This window comes from Rhincodon typus, chromosome 9, assembly GCF_021869965.1.
Source record: "Rhincodon typus isolate 14 chromosome 9, sRhiTyp1.1, whole genome shotgun sequence".
In the NCBI taxonomy this organism is placed as follows: Eukaryota; Metazoa; Chordata; class Chondrichthyes; order Orectolobiformes; family Rhincodontidae; genus Rhincodon; species Rhincodon typus.
Genome location: NC_063340.1, coordinates 50,262,000 through 50,271,226, shown reverse-complemented (window position 1 = coordinate 50,271,226; position 9,227 = coordinate 50,262,000). Strand labels below are relative to the sequence as shown.

General features: G+C 38.8%; 1 protein-coding gene across 2 annotated transcripts in view; it reads left to right on the top strand.

Moving 5' to 3' along the window:
* nek2 (NIMA-related kinase 2) overlaps nucleotides 1-9,227 on the top strand; it is a 527,130-nt gene that overhangs the window by 415,912 nt on the left and 101,991 nt on the right. The window lies entirely within an intron of this gene.

Here is a 9,227-nt window from a genome sequence, read left to right as displayed (position 1 = left end):
TCTTTCCCAAAGAGTAGGAAAGTTCATGATGTATTCAGATCAAGTGAGGCATTTGAGACTAAAACTGGGGAAAAGATGGGATTTAAACTGAACTAAATAAACTTTATTTCAATTCTTGTTGTTAAGCATTTCTGAACTTCTATTGCATAGCATTTCCTGTACCATGCATCACCCCGCCTTAATAGATTAACCATGGAATCAGTTCCAATAAGCCATTCAACAAATAGGCAACTGATTGTAGGAGAGTAGCCCAACATTGTTGTCTGTTAAAATATTCTCTCCTTTGTTTAGTAGAAATTTAGGACTGAATTTTACCAAAAATCAGCTAACATGATATCAACACAGACAAATACAGGTAATAAATTTAAAAGGGAGAGTGGGTAAGATGGGAAGAGTAAAGGTTTGCTGTTAAACAGACCTTAGAATCCTTGAGGTGATAGATTCTTAACTTGAGACCACAGTTTTTGTGGTTGACTTGTATCATCAGCAGAATGTGTAGACTTGAGTTCACAGATTTGGAAAATGGCTAATTTAATTTTTCACCGGAAGCTATATTCTGAGATGATGTGAGAAACAGGCAGGGAGAAAGAGATTCTAGCTCTGGTTGTCAAAAATCCATTTTTCCTTTTCTTTGTCCTGCTTCTCGAAATAACTGTTGAAACATAATTCAGTGTGTAATCCAAATTCTAGCTCCACTGTCTTTCTAAGCTGGCTAACTGATCACTGAGACCATAGATATTCTGCCAAAAGAATTAAAGAAATAATATATCAAGAAATACTACTGGCTTGCTGCTTGCCGACCCCATCTTACTCAAACACAAGATATCACAAAACATATGCAAACTTAGCCATATACTTGCCTTCAATAAAATCTTCCCCGCATGCTTAGAAGAGGAAGTTTGAGAAAGTGTTTCGGTAATCAAAGAACATCAACAATTGCCCACGCCCAAAATGTGTGAAGGCAATCTGTTTGGAGGTTGTTTTTTGCTCTGAAACCAACATCAATAATGCAACAATATTCAACATGAGTTACTCACAATATTTAAATGCTTTTCCTGTCATCCATAGTCCTTATGAGAGTTACATGAACTAGTGAGTCAAGTGATGTTGCAGAAACAAGCACGAGAGAGGTAAGGCAGAAGAGAATAAGTGACAGTTAAAAGAAATTCCATTAGATGTGAGTTGCCAGGGAAGGACAATACATTCTATATGGGTCTGAAAGAGTTAGTATTGAGGAAAAGTCATAAGCAACATCATTATGATGATATCATATAGACTTATGGGCAAATCAGCTTAGGATCTTGAAGGAGTAAGACGAAAGATCTGCTCCTCCTCAAAGTCTCTGTATCAATGTCCATCATATCAATGTAAACTGTGATCAGTTGCTAACAGGCTGTAAACTATATCTTGTTAACAGAAAAAAGATTCTTCTATTTAGGCCAGGAAATGGTTTTCCTTTACCACACTAGCCAAGCAAGCCCTTCACTTAGTGGCGGCAATTTTTGTACTATATAGTAGCTCATACAGTGGAGTGAGTTGGCGTGCCTGTAGAACATGGAAGGCAGTGGTATGCATTTACTTTGCTTGCACATACTACGCAGTGAGCAGTGCTTTGAAATCTTCAGACTCAGCTTTAAGTCGGCTGCTCATATAGTACAGTCAGCAGCAGGGGAGAGATGAAGATTTAAGAAAACGTTGTGGTAATCCTCAACAAGGAAGGTTACAACAGTGAGTGGGAAAAGCTTTTCAGAATTGGTAACACGTATTGCAACAGGAACGGTAACAACTCTCTGGAGGAGAATTACTAACTCCAAAGCAGGGAGACACAGAGTGTATAATGAGATGGTAGTCCTCGGGAGTGGTCCCATGTCAAAGTTCCGTGGTGAGTGAACAGATATTGGAGACTCTGTAAGTAAAGTTTAAAATTCCTGTCGGGCCAAGAGAATCTTTAAAATGATGTAGTAATCCTGGCTGGAGAGGTGAAAAGTTAAAAGAATTATTCAAAGATCTATTTAGCACCATCAACAGAGTGAACGGGCACCACAAGACATGACTACTGAGAAGGAGGTAAAGGGCCACAAAAGAAATATTAATTCAAGGTCAAAGATCCAGGAACATTGTGAAGCAAATATATACAGTGGTAAAGTTGGACACATTAACAACCTAAACAGACCTGGTCCAAAGAGGACAGAACATTTGGGACACTATATTCAGGTCATGGAAAAAGATCCTTCATGAGAGCCATGAAGAAAGTGGGAATCAGTCAGTAAACTATGATTAAATGTATGAGCAGTGGGATTCACAAAGTGAAGACACGAAAAATGTGAGAATCTGCTGTTTTGCATATGAAGGACAGGAATTTTTCTATTTAAATTCAAAAGGTAGGAAACCATCTTTTTAGTGAAAGTGGTAATATTTCACTTTAGCTAAAAAGCGTGGAAAATGCTGTAGCATGGCAGCAAAGAGCACCAGAATTGCTATAATTGCAAAGTAACAATCTTTTAAGCAAGCTGAATATTTAATCACATTAGAAAGATATAGCTTCAGAAATAATATTGCTAGGAACACTTAATTCAAAGATGGGCCAAATAGAACACTAAACTGGGTATGTTGGAGAAAACAATTTCAGAGATTCAAATTAGATAGTAAATCAGAAGCTGAACAAGTAAATGCATTTCTATACACAATTAAGGATATAGCTTATGATGTTATAGGTTTCCAAGAGTTAAAAGAAGCAAGAGATACTTTTGAAGACATAGCCCTTGACATAGGTTTTATTACATGCTCAGAATTTTTGAAAGAGCAAGATTTAATAGAAAAAAAAACAGTATCAAGTGGAATACTTAGATGATCTCCATAAACTAGTGGAGAAATGTGGATAAGGTGACTTCAAGTCAAAATGCATAAGGAATAGAATTTTTGTTGGAATTGCTGGTGAGTTTTGCTAATTCCCTGTGGTCCAAAGACATAACTTCACAGACAGCCATTTTGATAGCAAGTGAAGCAAAAGCATTGCAGATTAATCCCAAGAGGAGATCATCCTTAGCACAGGAGATCAACAGCATTCATTCACTCCTTAAGGTACAAAGCCACAAACAACATTGTGAGCAGAACGTGCAACCGACACTGAAGCCTTTGTTAGTGTTGCAGAGTAAAACATCCTGAAAGACACAAGCATTGCCCAGCTATTAAAAGCGAACGTTATATCTGTCACACAGTAGGTAACTTTCAGAAAATGTGCAGAAGTAACTCTTGCTTTCAGAAAAGTAAGAAATCAAATCATTATCCACATAAAGAGGTTAATGAGATAAAATAATCCACAACAGACAAAAAAACCTCAAGTACTGCTAAGGGAAATAGATGATCAAGATATCATATTTTGACAAACTGATATTTATGGTCATCTTTTGAATTTCAAATTAGAGACTAGGGCAGTGTCAATCACTGTCTAAAGCAGATGACAGTGCAACTATATGGTTCAGACGAATTGCACTTAAGATTAAAGATATGCTACAAATAATTCACCATTATTGAGGATGTCAAATAGCATAAAATCTGTACATATACAGTCTGGAATTTTCAATCTTGAGAAAGAAGGTATACTTTAACTTCTAATCTTGTTCAAAAGGTGGAAGGCATTAAAAAACAGAATGTAAGAAGCTCCTTTAACCAGGAATGCCCTACAGTATTTGAAGGGTCGCAGAAAAGTTGATTATAGCACTACATTGAAGAAAGATACAAAAACCCTCGCCTGAATACACCTCAGGAGACCCCATATTGCACAAAATTATACAAATAGGAGTCATTCCCTGAGTCACAAAACAGAGTGGTATTAGAGGCCAAGCCTTTACCCAAGCCTAAAACCAGTATTCAAATTTGCATTGACTTTACATAGCTCAACAAGGCATGGAAAGAGAGATCCACTCTATATTTATGGTTGATGATGGTTTAGTTAAATCCAAAAGTAGAATTTTCATGAAACTCAATGCAAATAGTTATCTGGCAAGTGCCATTGGATGAGCAATCAAGATCACTTACTACATTCATAACTGCATTTGGAAGATTTTGTTTTAACAGATTGTAAACACAGCTAACAGAGACACAAAACTGAAATTTTTCTTTGTACATTCATCAGGACTAGATGCAAAAACAAAATGTGAAAAACATAAAATGAGAAGAGGGTCCTGACTGGTTGGACCATTGTTCACATGGAGATACAGCAGGACATTCAACCTTAGTTAGTTGGGAAAAAAACTTAGAGTAGGTGGACTCTGGGTGTTGCCATGGAGAACACAGCAGGAATTGACAGTCTCCATAATCCTTTCTTCAATCAGAAAGATGTGGTCCTTTTGCCAACAAAGAACAGGGCCCTGATAGTTTATTTATGTAGCTTCAAACATTTTCAAAAGAAGCACACTGCAAGTTCAGAATTTATTCTGTTCAGCAGCCAAGAAATTAAGAGGGAAAAGAAAATTTGTTGTTTTGGTATCGGGAGAGTGAGGTGTGCCTTGATCCTGGAAAAAGGAAGAAAGGGATATTCAATATTTGGGATCATGAATTGTACAATGCAAGAAACCAGACATTACAAAGGTTCAAGAAGATTTTTATTTACTGGAAATCCGTATGACCACTTGTTTAAAGAATGGGGATTTGGAAATTGGTATAAATATCCTTTGGGATGTGGAGACAGTAGGAACTGCCGATGCTGGTGTCTGAGATAACAAGATGTAGAGCCAGAGGAACACAGCAGGCCAGGCAGCATCGGAGGGCAGGAAAGCTGACATTTCAGCTCCACACCTTTTTACCCCTTTGGGACGTGAATGTGGGAATGTCTAGGATTATTAGAAGCAGAAGGGACAACTACAATGTCGACTTAATGACCCACATTACACAATATTGCATTTTCCAAATATGGAATACAAAACAGAACATGAGCATAATAAAGCAGTTGGGCAAACTACTGTACAATAATAATGGTTAGTGCTGGTAAACTACAATAACTCTGAAGTTGGCTGACAAATAGAAGAACCATTTCTTCAAACACACATTTTGAATCAACAGGATAAATATATTTTATTTTGTATTGTGTCCAGGTTGAATGAAATTCTTGGAATTTGATTCCTTTGTAAAACTCTGGTATTTCCTTATATTGAAGACAATGGATTCCTTCTGCAATTTGTGTTATCCCAGCCAATGGAAACTTCCTTTACATTCTCAGGCATTCCTATTTTCGTGAAGTATTTGGTTCTGAATAGTGAACATTATAGCTAAAGAGTGAAATGGGCTAGTTATCAACTATTCCAGTCTAGAAGTGGTCCTCATGAATTTAAGGAATATCTCCTATATTAAACAATATTTACTGTCAGCTGATGTTTTAGGTGTAATATAGTCGTAAAAGGTTGCCAAAAGATATATAGAACACCAAGGTGAATGCACTTTCCATAAAGTATAATTTGTAATTGAACCAGTTCAGTATCTTAAACTGTAGTCCCATGTCATACATGAATAAGGAATTCTGTCACAACTACACAAATAATTCATCCACTTGACAAACATAATGACTCAGAACTTTCAATTAGAGTCATAAATTCTACTCCTGACCCTTAATGGAAAAAAGGCTACACGTTTATCTTTGGAAGAGATTTCCATGTGAATTTCTGAGCTGGGGCGTTCCCAGTTGAAGCAGTCTAAACCTGGCCAAGAACCAATGTAGCCAGCAGCACAATTCATTGGTGCTGAACCTAAATACCCTTTTTTTACACTAGCTGCTGTATTCTAAGATTTAAATGTTATGAAGCCGAATTACATGTGCTGGGAGAAGGTAAGGGTGTAAGGGAGACAACATGGGATGTAGATGCCAATTGGGTGAGGGTTTAGTTGGCAGGCAAATGAGAGAGATAAGTTGCCAGTTAGGTGAGAGATTAGGATCCTGGTGGGTGAGTATTTCACATGTAAAGATGAGTCAAGGGTAGAGGCGCCAGGTAGCTGGGTGGCAAATAGGTCAATGAGTGCTTAAGGGCTGGTCAGGGTGGGCAGGTCTTGGAAATCAGTGGGGTGATGGACAATTTGGGTTAAGTTGGTCCTAGGCAACAGGGTTGGGTTGACAGGTCAGATCTAGTTTGAAAGTGTGTGGGGGTTGTGACCAGGAATAGAAGGTTTCCATGGGAGAATTTTAGAAATTACTTAGATGCAATTGTTGAGGAACAAAATGTATATCTGTGTGTCTTGGAACATAACAGCTGTATCATAAAACCATGAAACCACATAGAGTCCTACATTGTTTACAGATGTATTAATGTGTGATGGCAAGCCAATATCAAAATGTTGTGATCATGCCTAATCCAGTTTTGCTCACTTCAACACTGGCCTCGTCAGTAGTTCAAATTGAAGAGGAAAATTGGAGGTGGGGTAAAGGGAAGTTTAGAGGACTTACAAGTTCTGAATTTATTCTCCCAATGTTAGTGCACAGAATCAGGAAAATTCCTGACTTCCCAAGCCTGACTCAGGAGAGACTTCTCCAAATGGTTGAAATTTCAGTCTGAAGAGTGAGGGGCATGTAGAAGCATGCCAGCTGGCACTGGTGTCAGCTCTGCACATGCAGTGGAGACCAGTTGTGAGTTGTGTGGCTCTGTCAGGATTTAAAATGAGGGCCAGTCAACAGTTTCTACAGAGGAGCAGGAGGTGGCTGCAGATGTTTCTGTTGCTTTAAGGAGATGCCAATCCACAGTCAGGTGAGCAGTCACTGTAATAGTTGGTCAACTGATTACCAGCACTGAAAGAGATGGCCCATAATTGGGTTGGAAGATATTGTTATTGCTGCTGCCGTTTCACATTGGAATGAAGGATTGCAATCCACCAGGTTCAGGCTGGAAAAACGTCATAACAGACAGCCATTTGGGAGAGTGTCAGGGGTCCAGTATCGTGGTGTTGGGATTTGGGGTCCCATCTAGGTAGAGGGTTGGGAGTCAGGTCAGGTGGGCACTGTCAGGGGTCTAGGGTGGAAGGGATGATGGAATGGAGTCAAGCGTTGAGTCAGGGTGAGGGGTTTGATGCCTGTGGTGATTGTAGGGATGAGTGGTGAGTCAGTGCAGTGGTCAGTTTTGTCATTACCCAGAAACTAGACAAAGTTTTCATCTTTGCCTGGTTAACTACTAAGCTGAGTTGGAACTTAGTTGGAACCCTCTGAAGTCTCTGAGTTGAGGATTTTTTTCTGAGGGTTCTAGATGTTAGACATTTACCCATTGGAAGTTTCACTTTCCAGCCCAGAAGGAAAAACCAGTAAAACTTGTGAATGACACATACTGGTCTGACTCATCCTGTATACTTCCAATGCAGCTCCAGGAGGACCAGTGCATTCATTCCCAAGTATTATTGTAATTTTTACTTTTTCTTTCCTTGGAGGGAGGTGGGGTCAATTCCCAGGGAATCAGCTGGAGCTTACGCATGGCCTCAATATGGAACTTAGGTCTATGCTGTTACAACCACTGTCTTCTTATCAAAAGTTCCGGGCCAACTGGCTTTTCACAACGGAGATTTTTACCATACTTTTGGAGGAAATTTTGGGGTAAAATGATGGAATGTACACTCCAACATTCAAGCAAAACAAAATTGATTAAATAGGAGAACTGCATGGCTCTTTGAACAAGGTAGTTCAAAATGGAAGTGTAAAGCATGAGGCACTTCCTTCTGTTGTCCTTTCCCATCGCCCTACACTTTAGTAGACAAGAGTTTTCTTGAGGAATTAGGAAATGAAAGCAAAGAAAGTACTTACACTTATGTAGCAAATTACATGACTTGAGAAATCTTGAAATACTTCACAGCTAATGGAATGCTTTTGAAGTGTTACAATTGTTTTGTAGTGTTGGGAAATACATCAGCCAATTTGTGCATAGAGAAATCTTATATAGAAAGCAACAGCATGAATGACCAATAGCCTGCCTTAGCTATGTTGGTTGAGCATTAAATATTAACCAGAATAACTCACTTGCATCCACCTTGATTAAATGTTTCGTATGAAAGGCAATACCTCCAACAGTACTGCACTCCCTTCAGTACTGTACTGAAGTGTCAGTCTAGATTATAAATGCTGAAGTTTCTACAGTGCCGCCATTGAACATGAGTTGATGACCATAATGTATTTAACATGCGACAAACTTGCTTTAATAAGCTATACAAGGACAATTTGATTTTGAAGCATGTTTTTAAGTCAACCCATGTATTCAAGTTCACTGGGCTGCAAGCCAAGAAGGTTGACATTGTTGTCTATTATTTTCTATGCAGCTGTGGATAATGTCACTGAGATCTCTTCATGAAAATAAATTTACAAAAAAAAAGCCTGTCCAGAGAAAATAAGCTAAATTTTCGCACTTCCTGAAGCTTATTACGCCAACCAAATTGTTCAAAATAAACCATAAGGTTATACTGTAGTGTCCTATTAATTAATAATCTGTCAGAATCCATACATTTTTCAACAAATATATAGATAATTTTACTCTTTATTTACTTAAAATACTACAGGCATGATCCAATTAATATTGCAAGGGCCATATTCCAGTAGGGATCATTTTCCACTGTGAGTCACTGCAGTCTACTGATCCGAATGGAAAAGGTTGAAAATATACCAATACAATGGTCATTATCTGGAAAATCTAAAATAAATTGAAGTGTCAACAATAAGGTAACATCAATTAGAAAATAATGATCAAGTACCCTTGAAGTGTTAAAGGGTTAATATCTGTTCTGCTGACATATAAGAAATTAGGTGCTTCGTGGGCGCCCCTGTCTCGCAGACAAAATGGGGTAATCTAATTATACTCTGCTCTCTGTAAATGTTGAACTAAGGCTAAAAAGATCTCGCAGACAAAAGGTGGTAATCTAATTAGACTCTGCTCTCTGTAAATGTTGAATTAAGGCTAAAAGGATAAGGAACTACCTCGTCTTACAGAGACAACAAGGTGCAGGGCTGGATGAACACTGCAGGCCAAGCAGCATCATAGGAGCAGAGAGGCTGACGTTTCGGGCCTAGACCCTTCATCAGAAAACGGGGAGGGGAAGGGGGTTTTGAAATAAATAGGGAGAGAGTGAGAGGCGGATAGAAGAGGGATAGAGGAGAGGATAGGTGGAGAGGAAATAAACAGGTCGAAGAGGCGGGGATGGGGCCAGGAAAGGTGAGTGTAGGTAGGGAGTTAGGAAGGGGATAGGTCAGTCCAGGGAGGACGGACAGGTCA